We start from the raw sequence: 18,620 nt of genomic DNA on the forward strand, positions 1-18,620 counted from the left end.
CCTTCTATCTTCCCGCTAGGGTATTCGGACACCGGGCATAACAATGACCAGTGTGTTCTCTTTGCAAAATTTTATTAGCCTTTGCCCCGCTTCATTCCATACTCCAAGGCCAAACTTTCCTGTTACTCCAGGTGTTTCTTGACTTCCTACTTTTGCATTCCAGTCCTCTATAATGAAAAGGACATCTTTTTTGGGTGTTAATTCTAAAAAGTGTTGTAGGTCTTCATAGAACCGTTCAACTTTGGCTTCTTCAGCATTACTGTTTGGGGTATAGGCTTGGATTACTGTGATATTGAATGGTTTGCCTTGGAAATGAACAGAGGTCATTCTGTCGTTTTTGCGATTGTATCCAATACCACATTTCGGACTCTTTTGTTGACCATGATGGCTACTCCATTTCTTCTAAGGGATTCCTGCCCATAGTAGTAGATATAATGATCATCTGAGTTAAATTCACCCATTCCAGTCCATTTTAGTTCACTGATTCCTAGAATGTTGACATTCACTCTTGCCATCTCCTGTTTGACCGCTTTCAACTTGCCTTGATTTATGGACCTAACATTCCATTTTCCTATGCAATATTGCTCTTTACAGCCTCAGATCTTGCTTCTCTCACCAGTCCCATCCACAACTGGGTGTTGTTTTTGCTTTGGCTGCATCCCTTCATTCTTTCTGGAGTTATTTCTCCACTGACCTGGGGAGTTCCTGGTTTTAGTGTGTCTGCCCTCTGATGCCCTCTTGCAACACCTACCGTCTTACTTGGGTTTCTCTTACCTTGGACATGGGGTATCTCTTCATGGCTGCTCCAGCAAAGCACAGTTGCTGCTCCTTACCTTGGACAAGGGGTATCTTTTCATGGCCCCCCTCCTGACCTTGAACGTGGAGTAGCTTCTCTGGCCCTCCTGTGCCTGCACAGCAGCTGCTCCTGGGAGGTGGAGTTGCTCCTCTCGGCCACCGCCCCAACCTTGGGCATTGTTCTGGATAATGAAGACAAAAGTGTTCCTGTGTATTTCCTCTTATTTAATTTTTTATTTGCAGTTACAGTGTGTAATGTATTTGTTTAATTATGTTTTGTGTTTGTAGATTATAAGAAATGTCTGTAATCTCTTTAATAGAGAAGGAATGTAAAAATTGTTTGCACTGCTTATAAATATAGGCAGGGCGATTGTCTGTTGTTATAGAATTAGGTGTTCTCATTATTGCAAAGTTAGTTGATAGCTGGGTTATAACTGTTGTGTAGTTTTACCTTGGATAGGTGTTGCCTCTAGAAAAGAAGAATTTGTATTGATCGAGACATGTAAGAAGGAAGAGGAAGAAAGTTCAGAACAATGAGTTACATGTATTTGACATAAAATTTTCTTTCATTTGTCATAAACCTTTTTAATATTTTTGTATTCATCATTTTATTTGTCATTTCTTGTATATTTCTATTAAAAGCATATATTTTACTTTTCTTAGCAACTATGAAGTGTCTTATATGTTAGTATTTTATAGATTGGTGAATATATTTATTAAATCATATTATATATTACAATTTATATATTGATTTTTATATAAATATATATTCATATTTATTAATAGCTTAAAATCTCTTTAGTTTTTCTGTAAGAAAAACTTTTTGTAAGAGTAAGTTAATGTTCAGTAATTAATGTTTTAAAATCTTACTTCATTTGGAAATGATCTAGTTATTTAATAAATTTTTATTATTTAGTTTAGCATAACTCCAGAAACTTAAATTACCCCAATCCTAAGAGATTGTTTTAGATTTTAGTAGTAGATTATAATAATAGATTATTCTATTAAAATGTAATTATTTTAATAAAGCTTATCTAAAAGTTTTCATCATATATATATACGTGTGTATATGTATATAAAGAATTACCTTTTTGTTGACAAATTTAGTTTACCTTAAACCTAGGCATAATAAAAGTATTATATAATGTTGATGACTTAAGGCATGCCTTAATTATATTAACAAATAATTATATTTAAATTATATTTATATTTAAATAAGCATTATATTTAATATTGAATACTTTCCAGCTCATGTGAAGTTGAATTTAAATAGAGTTTATTAACTTCATTTATCCAAAAACAAAGACATATATTGAGACATAGATAATTTTAGATAGATAGGCATAGTTCTCCATTTGAAATTTAAAATATTTTTGGTTTTATTTATTTATTTTGAGTTCCACCAATTTTGTTTATGGCTGGAGTCCTAGATAGAGTGGGTTGTGTATCCCAAGGAAATTATGAGTTAACTTTAGGTTTTTTCTTATGCCTATTTTTGTTTCCCAGGCAGTACTGGACCTCCAAAAAAGTATTTTCACAAGTTAACCTTTTCCTAACTGCACGTGTAAGAAGAACCCGTTTTGCAATTTTAAAAAAGATTTTATTTTAATCAGTTTTCTCTGGAGTCTAAAGAATATCATGGCCGTTCAGTGTCAAAAATATCATTTCTCCTTTTTGTAGTTATAGTATATTATTAATGATATATGCATGAGGGAATTGCTGTCACATAGGAAGTAAAGCCTTGGCTACAAAATTTTCACAAATACTAGGACTGTTACGGAGAAGGCAATGGAACCCTGTTCCAGTACTCTTACCTGGAAAATCCCATGGATGGAGGAGTCTGGTGGGTTGATGTCTATGGGGTCGCATAGAGTCGGACACAACTGAAGTGACTTAGCAGCGGCAGTAGCAAGACTGTTAAGCATACCTTGAGGTAACACAGTCTATTGAAATTTTTTATGAGGCCCGATATGATTAGGATAAGGGAGAGAGAAAGTGAATCTCTCCCCGTCTAAAGGGTATAAAGGTATGTTAAAAAAGCAATCTTGTAAATCAGTAATAATAATATGCCAATTTTGAGGAACAGTAATAGGTGATGGGATCTCTGGTTGTAATGCACACATAGGTTTCATAGATACATTAACTTTTTTTAAGAGACACCATTTGTTAGATTTCTTTTTTATAACAAAAATAGGAGAGTTCCAAGAAGAGCAAGATTCCTCAATATGTTTCAATTTTAATTGTGTGTTTATAAGCTCTTTAGTAGCTTGTAATTTTTCTTTCGTAAGGGGCCATTGCTCTGTCTAAATAGGCTTGTCATTTTTCTTAGTTATTTTAATAATTGTTTTGTTTGTTAAATGAGCAGTGACCCCTAGGGAAAATGTAGAATGTATATCTGAGTTTGCCATTGCATAAGTCCGTTCCTATTCGATTAAGGGGTGCATATCACATAAGGTCTTAATGTTGTAGGTTGACCTTTTGGTCTATCATATGGGTAGATTTCAACATTTTGATAAATTTCTTATACTTTGGTTTGAAAAATTCCTGCAGTTTAGCAAGAGACTATGTATAGGCCAGTATGTGGGCCATAAGTGTTTGGAAATAATAGTAATATTAGATTTAGTGTCAAGGAGACCAGACAATCTTTTACCATTAATTTTGATATTTATATTTGGTCAGGCATATTCATATACCAATGATGTCCATAAGGATTGTTTTTATCTATATTGCCAAACTTGCCTGTCCGTACATTATTAGAGGAGTTAATAGAAATGTAAGACAAAAGAAGTAATTGAGCAATTTTGTCCCCCTTTTTGAATTGCCATAGAATCTGAGATGACGTCATAATTTGAATCTCTCCTTTATAATTTGAATCAATTACTCCAGGGTGAACAGTAATTCCTTTAGAAGCCAAATTAGATCGGCCAAGTAAAAGACTGAAGGTTTGTGGGGGCAGGGGCCCAAAAAGTCCATAGGTATTCTAGAAGGGACTGCTTAAGGGTAAAGGAAAAAATCATTTAGGGCTGGTATATTGATGGCAGCACTGCCGGCTGTTGAGGGTTTGAGGGAAAAGATAGAATTTGCCCCTGGTTTTTGTTGTAAGGGACCTGGGGGTGGTCCCCTGTTTGTAGTTTCCTGGAATAGGTTTTCCTTCAATATCAAATTTATATTTACAGCTTTGGCCCAATGCATTCCTCTACGGCAGCAAGGGCAAATTTTTGGAGGTTTTTTTTACTGCCCTTCTTAGGGCAGTCCTTTTTTAAATGGTTTTTATTTCCATATGTAAAGTATTCTTCATTTCCCTTTTTAAAGGTGGTAGCCATTGTTTTAGCTAGTATTTGCATCTTTTGAATATTTAATCTTAGATTGTGACAAACCTTCAAATAATCAGTAATAGTCTGAGTCTCACAAATTGTAGCAATAGCTCTTTGACATTTTTGATTTCCAATCTCATCAGCAAGTAATTTCTCTAGCTGTTTCTTGGTTTCTTCTCCTATTACAGTATGGGAAATAGCAGTTTCTAATCTAGCTAAAAAATTAGCATAACTTTCCTTAGGTTCCAACAAAGGAGAGAATTTTGGAGTTGCACTCGTTGGCAGAGAAGGAGTATTTGGAGCAGCCGGGACAGGGCTAGTAAGAAAATTTTGAAATATTTTGTGTTGTTTTAATTGGACCTTTTGTAAAGTTTTATCATTTAATTTATATTTATGTAATAAGTATTCTGTCTGTTGCTGAATATTGGAAGGTCTAGAATTTACCTTGAAATGGCATAATTACAGCTTTAATGAGAGCCCATAGGGACTAGAGATCAATTGGAATATTTTTTTCCTTGTTTGGCAGCTCATTTAACATTTTCTTTGACCCGGTGCCAAATTTCTGAATCAAAACTGCATTTATCAGGGAACCAAGGATTATGTTCAACTACTGTTTGAAGGCAAGCCTCTATTCATTGGCATGAAACCATAAGTCCCTGAACTTTAAACAAACGGTGAAGTAAAGTGGAAAAATGATGAGGCTTTCAAGCCGTTTGACCCATGTCTTAGTACTTACCTACCTTAGTAGGTCCTTAGTCACTCCGCCCAAAATGCCACAGGACAGTGTGCCTGTTCTTGGTGCCACTTGTTGGGGTCCTTTAATGGACCAGAACCTGGTGGTACAGAGTTGACGGTAAGAAAGTAAAAGAGAGAAAGAGGCTGATATTCCCTGGTTTACGCAGAGGACCAATAAAGCCCTTGACACAGGACTTGCATTGCTCACAAAGGCACCAGGCGCCCCCTTGAGGGGGTGAAGGCACAAAGTGTCTTCTTGAGAGAGTCCTAGAAGCCTGGGCAGAAAAGTGAGCATGACAGGTTTCCACGCTCCAGAGAATCAGACAGAGAGAGAGAGAGAGAGAGAGAGAGAGAGAGAGAGAGAGAGAGAGAGAGAGAAACAAAAAAGACACGGGGACCTAAGTTCTGATGGAGAAAAGGTGCTTTAATGATTTTTCTATGAGTATATATAGGCTGTGGTACAAGAAACTTCTTTTGGGAATGTTAGAGATCAGAAAACCAAATGTGCAGCAACTGTTACCAAGGGAACAAGGGGTAATGTTAGTCACAAGGTCAGGAGACAATCCATATCTCAAGAAAGGGGAGTGAGGCTAAGCAGTTTTGTCATAAAGAGAATGTTTACTAAAGGAGACCCAAGCCTGTCTCACACAAGGACCTCAGTCCCTGGGAGCAGCGTGCTGTTCTGCTTGAAGAGGGACAAAGGACTCATGAGAGACAACACATTGGAATCCTCCCATCAAACACTCCCTGTCAGTGTGATTACTCACTTAGAGCCAGACATCCTGGTGTCCAAATTCAAGTAGGCCTTGATGTTGCATCACTACAAACAAAGCTAGTGGAGTAGGTGGATTTCCAGCTGAAATATTTTAAAGCCTAAAAGATGATGCTGTTAAAGTGTTGCACTCAATATGCCAGCAAACTTGGAAAATGCAACAGTGGCCACAGGACTGGTAAAAGGTCAGTTTTCATTGCAATCCCAATGAAAGGCAATGACAAAGAGTGTCCAAACTTTTGCACGATTGCACTCGTCTCAAATGCTAGCAAAGTAATGCTCAAAATTCTTCAAGCCAGGCTCCAACAGAACATGAACTGGGAATCCAGATGTTCAAGCTGGATTTAGAAAAGGCAGGGGAATAAGAGATCAAATTACCAACATCCACTGGATCACAGAAAAAGCAAGAGTGTTCCAGAAAGACATCTATTTCTGTTTTATTGACTATTTAAAAGCCTTTGTGTGGATCACAACAAAGTGTGGAAAATTCTTAAAAAGATGGAAATACCAGACCACCTGACCTGCCTCCTGAGAAATCTGTATGCAGGTTAAGAAGCAATAGTTAAAGTCACACATGGAACAACAGACTGCTTCCAAATTGAAAAAGGAGTATGTCAAAGCTATATGTTGTCATCCTGCTTATTTAACTTATATGAAGAGTACACCATGTGAAACACCAGGCTGGATGAAGCACAAGCTGGAATCAAGATTGCTGAAAGAAATATCAATGACCTCAGATATGCAAATGACACCACCCTTATGGCAGAAAGCAAAGAGGAACTAAACAGTCTTTTTATGAAAGTGAAAAAGGAGAGTGAAAAGCTGGCTTAAAATTCAAAATTAAAAGAATAAGATCTTGGCATCCAGCCCCATCTCTTCATGGCAAATAGATGGGGAAATAATGGACACAGTGACAGACTTAATTTTCTTGGGCTCTAAAATAACTGTAGATAGTGACAGCAGTCATGAAATTTAAAAAAAAAAAAAAAAAAGAAAAAAGAAAAAACAAAGAAATCACCTGCTCCTTGGAAGAAAAGCTATGACCAACCTAGACAGAATATTAAAAAGCAGAGACATTACTTTGCTGACAAAGGTCCCTCTAGTCAAAGCTATGGTTTTCGCAGTAGTCAGGCATGAATGTGAGAGTTGGACTATAAAGAAAGCTAAGTGCCAAAGAATTAAAGAATTTGAACCATGGCAATGAAATACTCTTGAGTCCCTTGGACTGCAAGGAGATCCAACCAGTCCATCCTAAAGGAGATCGGTCAAACTCCAATACTTTGGCCACCTGATTGCGGAGGGCTGACTCATTTGAAAAGACCCTGATGCTGGGAAAGATTGAAGGCAGGAAAAGGAGATGACAGAGGATGCAATGGTTGAATGGCATCAATCACCAACTCGAAGGACTTGAGTTTGAGCAATTTCTGAGAGTTGATGACAGACAGGGAAGTCTGGTCAGATGCAGGCCATGGAATCACAAAGAGTCAGACACGACTGAGTGACTGAACTGGACTGAAGATAGAAGAAAGTTAAAAATCAGAGCCTATTATACAGATTGAAGTGAGTCTGAAAGAGTCTGAAATATATATATAGATTTCTTTTTCAGGGAAATATATATATATTCTCTTAGTTCATATGGATGGAATCTAGAAACATGGTACTGATAAACCTATTCACTGGGCAGCAATTGAGATGCAGATGTACAGAACAGACTTATGGACAGGGTAGGGGAAAGGAAGGAGAGGGTGAGATGAATGGAGAGAGTATCTTGGGAGCATAAACACTGGCATATGCAAAAGAGCCAGCCAATGGAAATTTGTGTATGACACTTGGAATTCAAGCTGGTGCTCTGTAAAAACCTAGAGAAGTGGGAAAGGATGGGAGGTTGGAGGGAAATTCAAGAGGGAGGGGACATATGCACACCTGTGGTTAATTCATGATGATGTATGACAGAAGTCAAACCAAAGCAATCATCAATCAATTAAAAATAAAGAACTATACATTCAAAAAAAATCAGCCTCAGCTAACTAAAAAGATTTCTGATTACCTGGAGATGGAAAAGGTGGGAAAAAATGTTTATGTGTGAGCATATGTTCACTAATGTTGATTGTGAAGAAGCTCCCATGAGTGTATGTATATTATTGTTGTTATTCAATTCCTCTGTTGTGTCTGATTCTTTGTGGCCCCATGGACTGCAGCATACCAGGCTTCCCTGCCCTTGACCATATTCCAGATCTTGCTCAAACTCATGAGTCAGTGATGCCATCAAACCAACCTGTCTGTCGTTCCCTTCTCCAGTAAATTATACCCCTTAAATGCTAATTATAATCCTATCACAGTCAATTCACGTTAATATGGCTTGTTTGGGGCCATGCAGAACATGTAGTTTAAAATTACAAATTACTAAAGTTCTGGAAAGAAAGTCCCATTGGCTGAGACTGTCTGAGACAGTTGTACGAAGTTATAGGGAATTGAAATATGTCTTGAATAAGGTACAAAGTGATAAAAGGACAAGAAGACCAGTTCGTTTAATATATGGTATTTTTGTAGTCAACTTCGGTGAACATGAAAACCATGGACAAGCTTATTATCAATATGTATATTTGTCCCGTATGTGCAATCTTATTTAGATTTGAGTTAGGGCCTATGGTTTTGGTTTTGCACTGAAAACAAAACAAAACAAAAATATCTTGACTCCTGATTATTCTGATAAACTTTCTATTTGGATCTTAGGCTGTATTCAGGGAGGGATTCTCTCAAATCATGCTTGAATTTGCTAAATGTATAATGGTCAGAAATGATTCAGGGTAATGTCAAAGTATCTACATATATAAAACTTTGAGGAAGGTGTAGTAACTGAAGTTTGATTTTGAATTTCTAAGTCCATTTTATCACTAATCAATATCTAATCTCATCATTTTTACTATAATGTTGGATAAACCTAATAGGTAATTTTTTTAATTTTAGTTATGTATTATCAGTTAATGCTTTTAAATTTTTTTTATTAAATACTCAACTTTGCCTTTTCAAATGTTTTATTCTTAGAAAAGAAAACGAAAAAAAAAAGCTTTCACCTTTCTTGTTCTATAAACAAGATGGAAATGATTTGAAAAGATGTTTTCTAATCAGATTTTTGTAAAGAAATATTCTGCAATGCTAGACCTTACTGAGCAGCTCAAAGTCAATTTTGCAAGTAATGCCTTCTAAAGGAAAATAAAGTAGCAATCACATCTGGCTTAAAAAGTAGACAAATGAATTCCATTTTATTTGGGGTTGAATTTTTTTTCTCAAAAATTACTGATTTATGTGACTGTCACGTGTGAATACATATAACACAACTTTCTCAGATTGAATCCAATTGATTTTCTATAACAATGTCAAGCATTCAATTCATCACAGGAGCAGTGACACTGTGATAAATAATCTGTTCAAAAAGAAGGTGATTCTTTTCTCCTTAAATACATAGGTAAATATTGCTTGTTTTTGCTCTTTCTGTCTACAGATACTAAAGCGTTTTGAGTCCTCAGTTTTAGAATGTTCTTAATTACTAACCATTTACCATGAAAAATTGTTTTCCTTATGACCTTCCTTTCAGCATTACAGATGTTAGACCTGATTTAAGATCTGAGTTAAGAAGTGATATTATAGAACTGACTTCCAGACTACTTTGCAAATGGTAGGAAATATAAAATGCACCATGAAATTCTGGGAGTCTGCTCTGATTGTACTTAGGAATACAGCAGAAGAGTCGCTTTGAGTCATATGATTCTTCCTGGAAAATGTGAAAAAGAAGGCTAACAAATTCTATAATTACATTGCTGAAGTATACCTCTTATGAATTTTGCTATTATTATTATTTTTAATAATCATATTTTTATGGTCACTTACTATTACTTATTTAAATGAAATAGGTAGAACATCATGACTAATTTATTCATTTCTGTTTTATAAGGGAGGCTTCCCAGGTGGGTCAGTGGTAAAGAATCCACCTGTAAATGCAGAAGACACAGAAGAAGTGGGTTCAATTCCTGGGTCAGAAAGATCCCCTGGAGGAGGAAATGGCACTCCAATATCCTTGCCTGGAGAATTCCGTGGACAGAGGATTCTGGTGGGCTACAGCCCATGGGGTCTCAAAGAGTTGGACATGACTGAGCATGCATGCACATGCACAAGTTACCTAGTCAATCTATGTATTAAATATGTTACCCTTTGTATTATTTTTATTCAATTTTTATTATATATAATTTGCCAGTACAAAATTTCAACTGTATGATTTGAAAGCAACTTTTAAATATTTGTGAAAAGATAATATCATAGTAATGTTTTAAAAGCATGCAGAAGTGAGGCAGATTTGGATAAGTAAAGGTGAAATACAGAAAGAAAGACAATTAATTCATATCCACATTCTAAGGATTACCATGATGTGACAAATAAATTGTATATTACTCTCATAAAATTTTCAATAATGTTACCAATAGTAATCCCTATTACTTAAGAGTGGTTACTATGAGCCATGAACTTTCTTAATGCTCTAAAATCTCTTATTTGTCACACAAGAACCTATCAAGAGATGCAGCAATTATACTCATTTTACATATAAAGAAATTAAGATATAAAGATGGTAGATCACTTACCCAAAATAACAAAGTGTGAATAAGATATAACCTTAGAATTTGTCTCTCAGAGTGACACTTTTGACCACTATGTGTGTGTTTTGTTTCTTATTCACACAATTAGATATAAATCCATGTTATATACATATACATCAAATTGGCAATGTCTATTATCTTTCCTACTGGATATATCTAGCACATTCTTTTCCTTTCCTTTCCCCCAGATCATTCTACATTAGATTCTTATATGACAAATCTGTCTCAATATTTTATTAGACATCTTGTCTTTTAAATCTTTGTTGTCACTTATTTAATCTGTGTATCACAATTGATACCTAACTTCGCTTCACTTCTCTCCAACTATTCAAGGTTACTCATTGATAATAGGACCTTGCATATATGGAGTTTAAAAGGCAGATTATTTCATAAAGTGGTCTATTATTTCCTTATCTTGTCTTGCATCCACTCTATTTCTTCCATGTTAAATATTTTTGGCCTTTCACTTCAATCTGTCTCAACTCTATATTATTTGCCAATGACTGCATGAGGATATTAAAATATTTAAAGCTGATCATAATAAACATCCACTTATGTAGGCTTAGCATTTCTATACAAAATTTTACTCTGAATTCCAATTAAATTTACTATGTTTGCTCATTTGGTTCCTTTTTTACAATGACGTTATGTATTTTAAATTGTTGTCCTTGGGTAAAATTCAAACTTATTAAGGGTTAATATCTTTCATTTTACTTTCATGAAACAATTTACATATGAAGGTCTAGGTTTGTTTTTTATATTTGGTAAATATTTGCTATCACTTTATTTTCTTAGAATTTATTGAGTAAGAAACAGTAAAGAAATAAGAATGATGTAATTAAATTTTCAAATAATCAAGCCAAACTGCTCTTTTTCTCAAAGGATAGCAAAAGTTACTGCAAGCCTAGTATAGTAATTTTACATGGTTTACTTCAATAGTTGGAGAGAAAAAGTGATTCTGATTTCCTTGATGAAGTAAGTGAACTGACTGGATGTGGGTGGCTATTACTTGAACTTATTTTTATAAGTGTGCTTTCACTATTTGTCTGAATTACACTGTCACTCCTTCAAGTGAAATAATTGAATTTAATTTCATTCCACTGATGCAATACTTGAAGAAATGTGTGAATTCTTTAAATGATAAAGTTCACTTCATAAGAGTCCTCCTTTTTGTATTGACTTTTTATATATGCCACTTAAATGTAAGAAAAGCAGAGAGCATTTTTAAAAGGACAAAATTGGGGAAAATATTTTGGAAATTAAATACATTGTTAATATTTAAATAAGAAAATTATGACTCATAATTTCTGGTTATAATTTGTATGCTATATAATTAGCAAGTTTTTGTTTGTTTGTTTGTTTGCTTTTTTATATACAGGATGTTTAATATTGCTAGTAGATAGCGAAAGTTGCAGTGGACCCTTCCTTGTGGGCCTCAGTTCTTGGTAAGGACACAAGGAAGAATCTGATGGCTTACCTGTGGCAAAAACAAGTCTCTTGAAGAAAGAACAGAAAACACACCTCAAGAAAGACATGGGCCAAGCCAAGAGAGACACTGATACCGGAATAATGAAGTTAGGGGTTTTCAAGACAGTGCTCTTACATATTCATCTAGGTAGGCATGGGCTGACAGTTTTGATTGACAGTTGCAAGTTACACAACAACAGGCTTTATTGTGCATATTTTTCCCATAATTCAGTCAGTTATAATTAGATATATGTACATATAAAATATTTATGAACCTTTTATAGGCTGTCCAAGGTCACCTGGTCACACTGAAATGCCCATAGCTGTTTCCAGGGCACATGTGCCAGAGTTTGAGAAGTCCCTGTGGTTAGTTTGTATCCACTGTGCCTAGCACTCATATACCAGAGTGTGAAAAGTCTCTGTGGTTAATCTGCAGCATATCTGTGAGCTCTTCTGGGCTGCATTGGGGCATGTCTTGGGTAGGATTTGGAGATCAGCTTGAATCCTTTTTGGCTAGGCCACGCCTCCTTACTCTTGCTAACTTTCTACCTAGTATGCCCCCCTCAAGTGTGTGGACTTAAATTCATTGGGAAATGAGCATCATTCATTCTGACTACTTTCTGCCATCCTAGGGCAAAGAGAGGCCTTGAGTGTCCATCATTTGCTAGCTGTCAATGAGAGGGGCTGGTAAGGACTGCTGATGTCCCTCCAAGGGGAAACAGTATAAGGAATTTATTAGAGGGGTCAGGAGTTGGTATTCATGCTGTATCAGAAGTTAAGCCTGAATCTTGTTGACAGGAGAAGAAATAAATCAAGTGATTAAGTTTAGGAAATGGGCTTCCCTCATAGCTCAGTTGGTAAATCATCTGCCTGCAATGCAGTAGACTGGGTTCAATTCCTGGTTCAGGAAGGTCCCCGGTAGAAGGAATTAGCAACCCACTCCAGTATTCTTGCCTGGAGAATCTCATGGACAGAGAAGCCTGGCGGGTTACAGTCTATGGGATCACAAGAGTTGGATATGACTTAATGACTAAACCACCACCACCAAGTTTAGGAAACAGGAAGCAAACTGTAGAATTAAGAAGAGTCATATGAGGGGAGTAATTATAGGCCATACCCACAGTAGGAGTTTATCCTTGATGGACTGAATGATCCTGTGGTGACCTCATCCAGGATTTGATTAGATTCAAATAATTTTTTGTGATCAGTCCTGATCTATTGATATAAAAGCAATATGCATCTCCTGAGTAGGTGCATGTGACTCCTTTGGCTTTAGTCAAGCATTTGAGTGATCATATAGTTTGGAGAACTATACCTGACAAGGAGTCAATTTGGGTGTGTAGTTTGCCCAGGCTTGAAGACAACTTAGGATGGCCTGAGTGAATTGATTGTATTGTGGTACTCTCTGTCACTGTTCCAGCAATGTTTGTTAGGACAGAGATTAGAGGAATGAGGATAGGTCCCTCTGGTCTGGTACCTTCCGTGTTCTGGTTCGGAAATGGATCATTTTATGGGGTATTGGGGTGTATATGTCAACCGAGTTAACACTGAGTATGATGTAGCATAGAAAACATTTTCCTTTCCACTTCAGGGGCAGGCACATGTAAGCGAGGTCCCACAGATGAAAAACAGGCTTTGAGATGAGAGTAAGCTCAGTTCAGTCGCTCATTAGTGTCCGACTCTTTGCGACCCCATGAATCACAGCTTGCAGGCTTCCCTGTCCATCAACAACTCCCGGAGTCCACCCAAACCCATATCCATTGAGTCGGTGATGCCATCCAACCATCTCATCCTCTGTTGTCCCCTTCTCCTTCTGCCCTCAATCTTTCCCAGCATCAGGGTCTTTTCCAAAGAGTCAGCTCTTCGCATCAGGTGGCCAAAGTATTGGAGTTTCAGCTTCAACATGAGTCCTTCCAATGAACACCCAGGACTGATCTCCTTTAGGATGGACTGGTTGGATCTCCTCGCAGTCCAAGGGACTCTCAAGAGTCTTCTCCAACACCACAGTTCAAAAGCATCAGTTCTTCCATGCTCAGCCTTCTTTATAGTCCAACTCTGACATCCATACATGACCTCTGTAAAAACCATAGCCTTGATTGGATGGACTTTTGCTGACAAAGTAATGTCTCTGCTTTTTAATATGCTGTCTAGGTTCGTCATAAATTTCCATCCAAGGAGTAAGCATTTTTTAAATTTCATGGCTGCAATCACCATCTACAGTGATTTTGGAGTCCAGAAAAATAAAGTCAGCCACTGTTTCCCCATCTGTTTGCCATGAAGTGATGGGACCAGATGCCATGATCTTAGTTTTATGAATGTTGAGCTTTAAACCAACTTTTTCACTCTCTTCTTTCACTTTCATTGAGAGACTCTTTAGTTCTTCACTTTCTGCCATAAGGGTGGTATATTCAGCATATCTGAGGTTATTGATATATCTCCCAGCAATCTTGATTCCAGTTCGTGTGTCATCCAGCCCAGTGTTTCTCATGATGTACTCTGCACATAAGTTAAATAAGTAAGGTGACAATATAAAACCTTGACATACTACTTTTCCTATTTGGAACCAGTCTGTTTTTCCATGTCAAGTTCTAGCTGTTGCTTCCTGACCTGCATACAGATTTTTCAAGAGGCAGGTCAGGTGGTCTGGTATTCCCATCTCTTTTAGAATTTTCCACAGTTTATTGTGACCCACACAGTGAAAGGCTTTGGCATAGTCAATAAGGCAGAAATAGATGTTTTTCTGGAACTCTTTTGCTTTTTTGATGATCCAGTGGATGTTGACAATTTGATCTCTGGTTCCTCTGCTTTTTCTAAAACCAGCTTGAACATCTGGAAGTTCACGGTTCACATATTACTGAAGCCTGGCTTGGAGAGTAAGTTAGCTCTATATAAATTGGAGTAGTGTGGTTGGAGTAGACTGTTACTGATTCACTGGAATCCCAGCTGACCTCCATAGGCAAAAGGGGGTCCCAAATTGCCTGTGTAGACACTGGAAGCTGCATAGAACTTTAAAAAGTGGTTTTGTTGCCCCAGACAAGTAATTGTGTGAGAAATGTAGAGTGATCAGGGAGGTTTATTGTGTCCCACCCCATGTAGATGGAAGGGAGTGAGCAACTATTGGAAACTATAGTAAATATGGCTTCATGTGGTACCTGTAATTTATGGGCTAAAAAGTCATGATCCTTGGGAGGGGCAGTAGTTTTTTGTTTATTTTATCTTACATGAAATGACCTGGATATTCAGTGAAATCCTTTCATTGAACTTAATTTAGCCTCAAATTTACCAAAATTTGGAGATACTGCTTTAGATGGATGTTTCCAAGACATAATTATTCCTATAGAATTTGCCAAGAAGTTGTTTTCCAGGTTATGTTTAAGTAAAATTTTAATTTTGTCAGGTTATGTTCCCTGTTGCCAAATTTCATAACAAAAGCAACATGCACTTATTGACTATCAGTAACCCTGGGTATAATAAAAGCATTATACTTCATGTTGAGGACTGTATAGTTCATGGGGATGCAAGGAGTCATACACGACTGAGCGACTTTCACTCTCACTTGAGTACCCTAATGACAGGTCTATATTAATTAAACATCAAAATTTAACCAGAGAAGCCAATTTCTATAGAATCAGAGATCTCATAGTTTTCCTGCTTTAATTTACCACCCTCCTCTTTTTCTTCAGTTTGGGAGATTACAGATAAATCAGACAGTTACTGAGAAGTGAAGTAAAGTGAAGTTGCTCAGTCGTTCTGACTCTTGTGACCCCATGGACTACTTGTAGCCTACCAGGCTCCTCCATCCATGGGATTTTCCAGGCAAGAGCACTGGAGTGGCCATTACCTTCTCCAGAGGATCTTCCCCACCCAGGGATCGAACCCAGGTCTCCTGCACTGTAGGCAGATGCTTTACCATCTGAGCCACCAGGGAAGTCTTCAGTTCCTGAGAACTCAGGCAGAATAGTTACATTGCAAAGACAAAGGGGAGAGATGCAAGCCCCTGGAGCTCAAATAAGAATTGTTACATTATAAAGATAGAGGAGGAGGGAAAAATTATAAGCTCCAGTCTTCTCTTTCTATTTTTAAAAATCTCACTAAGTAAGCTAAGGCTGGAGTCTCAGCAAATGTAGGTTGTTTGTATTTCAAGGCTTAAGCACTCCACTATGCCCACAATGTCAGCAGAGATTTGCCAGGGTAGTTGGGCAGGCAGAACTCTACCACAAAAAGGATACCAATTATAAAACTTAAAATATATGAACAAGGGTTCTCAGCATAATGGGACCAGGAGGACAAGGGTGTCCCCTTGGGAACAGATGGCCCATTTCCCATCTGGAAGATAGCAGGACAATTAGAGAGCCTGGTGTTCCAGGGTCATAATAGGGAGCCTGGTGTATGGTCTATCACCCTACAGTAGTTGGGGAGGATGCCTTTTGCTTGAGTCAAACTAGAAACGTCCCGGATACCTGGTAGCTAGTCAGTTTTTAGGATTTTCCTGTCCATATGGAGTGAAGGGCTTACCTGGAACTCCAAAGCTGGTCCAAAGGGAAGACTCAGAATCTGGCAATGGTCAGGTGAAGAAGAGTTATAGAGCTACTTGACTGATAAAACACCGAAAATAAAGCAAGGGTGAGTGAAGAAAAAAATAGGTTGGTCTTTTGTACCCAGGTAAAGCAAAGAAAGAGGAAGCCATATACTTGCATGTATCCAAGTCATGGCACCAAAAGGTTACCCAATAGGGAGAGTCAAAAAGGACTTTGAGTCAGAGGACTCAAAGAAGAACTCAAAGTTCTTGGCAAGGACTCAAAGAAGAATCTAAGATCTTACCTGGGGGGGGGGGGGGATTGGTTTATTAAAGAAAGAACACCTCAGGTGAGATGTGGGCCAAGCCAAGAGAGACACTGGTGCTGGAATAATGAACTTTGGGGTTTTCAAGACAGGGCTTTTACATATTCATCTAGGTGGACATGGACTGACAGTTTTGATTGACAGTTGCAAGTTACTTAACAACAGGCTCTATTGCATATATCTTCCCCATAATCAGATATATGTATATAGATAATATTTATCAATTTTTAATAGGCTCCTGGCTGTCCATTCTCACTTGAGTACATAGCTGTGCATCAAGGGTGCATGTTCCAGGGTTTGAAAATCCTCTGTGGTTATCTTGTAGCATATCTGTGAGCTTTCCTAGGCTGCCTTGAGCAAGTTTAATAGCAATTTGTTTACTTGTGTTGTACATGTAGACAATCTTATTTATATTTGAGGTAGGGCCTATGGGTTTGCACTGAAAATAAAACAAAGCAAAAATATCTTGATCCCTGATTATTCTGATAAATTGCTCTTTTGATCTTAGGCTGTATTCAGGGAGGGATTCGCTCAAATCGTGTTTGAATTGACTAAGTATATAATGGTTAGAAATGATTCAGTGTAATGGCTAAGTATCTGCATAGGTAAACCTTCAAGGAAAATGTAGTAATTGAAGCTTGATTTTTGAATTTCTAAATCCATTTAATCACTAATAAATACCTAAACTCAACAATTTTGGCTATAAACCTGGATGAGAGTAAAGGTAATTGTTTATTTTAGTTATGTAGTATCGGTTGATGTTTTTAAAAGTTTTCATTAAATACTAAATTTTGCCTTTTTTGAATGGGATTTTCCCAGAAAAGAAAAGAAAAAACAAGCCTTTTCAACTTTCTTGTTCTATAAACAAGGTCAATTCTTTGGTAGTCTGCCTTCTTTGTTTTCCAGCTCTCACATCTGTGCATGACTATTGGCAACACTATAACCTTGTTGACCACTGTCAACAAACTGATGCCTTTGCATTGTAACACATAGTGTACATTTTTCATAGCTCTCCTGCCAAGACTCAGTCGTCTTCTAACTTCAAGGCTGCAGTCATCATCTGCATTGTTTTTAGAGCCCAAGTAGAAGAAATCTGTCACTGCTGCCACTTTTTCCCTTTCTCTTTGCCATAAAGTGATCGGACTGGTTCCCATGATCTCAGTTTTAAGAATATTTAATAAATATTGAGATTTTAAAAATATAGAGCTTTAAGCCAGTTTTTTCACTCTCTTCCTTCAGCCTCATCAAGAGGTTCTTTAGTTCCTCTTCACTTTCTACCTGTAGAGTGGTATCATCTGCATATCTGAGGTTGTTGATATTTCTCCTGGCAATCTTGATTCCTTCTTGTAACTCATCCATCCCAGCATTTCACATGTGATCTGTGTATAAGTTATATAAACAGGGTGGCAATGAATAGCTTTGTTGTGCTCCTTTCTCAATCTTGACCCAGGCAGTTGCTCTATACAGGGTTCTAACTGTTGTTTCTTGACATACATACAGGTTTCTCAGGAGACAAGTAAGACAGTCTGGTATTCCCATGTCTTTAAGACTTTTCTACAGTTTGTTATGATCCACAAAGTTAAAGGATTTAGCATAGTCAGTGAAACAGAGGTAGGTGTTTTGCTGGAATTTCCTTGTTTTCTCTAAGTTCCATTGAATGTCGGCAATTTGATCTCTGGTTCGTCTTCCTTTTCTAAACCCAGCTTGAATATCTGGAAGTTCTCAGTTAGTGTAATGCTTAAGCCTAACTTGGAGAATTCTGAGCATAACCTTGATAGCATGGGGGATAAGTGCAACTGTCCAGTGGTTTGAACATTCTTTTGTACTGTCCTTCTTGGAAATTGGGATGAAGGTTGAACTTTTCCAATCCCGTGGTCATTGTTGCATTTTCCAGAGTTACTATATGATCCAGCAATTTCACTCTTGGGTATATATCCATAAAATATAAAAACTTTATTTTTTTTTTAAATGGGTACTTTTACTTTTTATTTTTTCCCCAATTATTTTTATTAGTTGGAGGCTAATCACTTTACAATATTGTAGTGG

The 18,620-nt window shown here is 37.1% G+C and overlaps 1 non-coding gene and 1 pseudogene across 1 annotated transcript; one reads left to right on the plus strand and one right to left on the minus strand.

The window, feature by feature from the left end:
* Positions 1 to 18,620, plus strand: part of LOC136144129 (MLV-related proviral Env polyprotein-like) — a 112,339-nt pseudogene that overhangs the window by 40,598 nt on the left and 53,121 nt on the right.
* TRNAC-ACA (transfer RNA cysteine (anticodon ACA)) lies at positions 15,589 to 15,660 on the minus strand. The gene has a single exon. It is a non-coding gene; the product is annotated as a tRNA-Cys (tRNA).

The sequence above is a fragment of the Muntiacus reevesi genome, chromosome 11, assembly GCF_963930625.1.
Source record: "Muntiacus reevesi chromosome 11, mMunRee1.1, whole genome shotgun sequence".
NCBI lineage: Eukaryota > Metazoa > Chordata > Mammalia > Artiodactyla > Cervidae > Muntiacus > Muntiacus reevesi.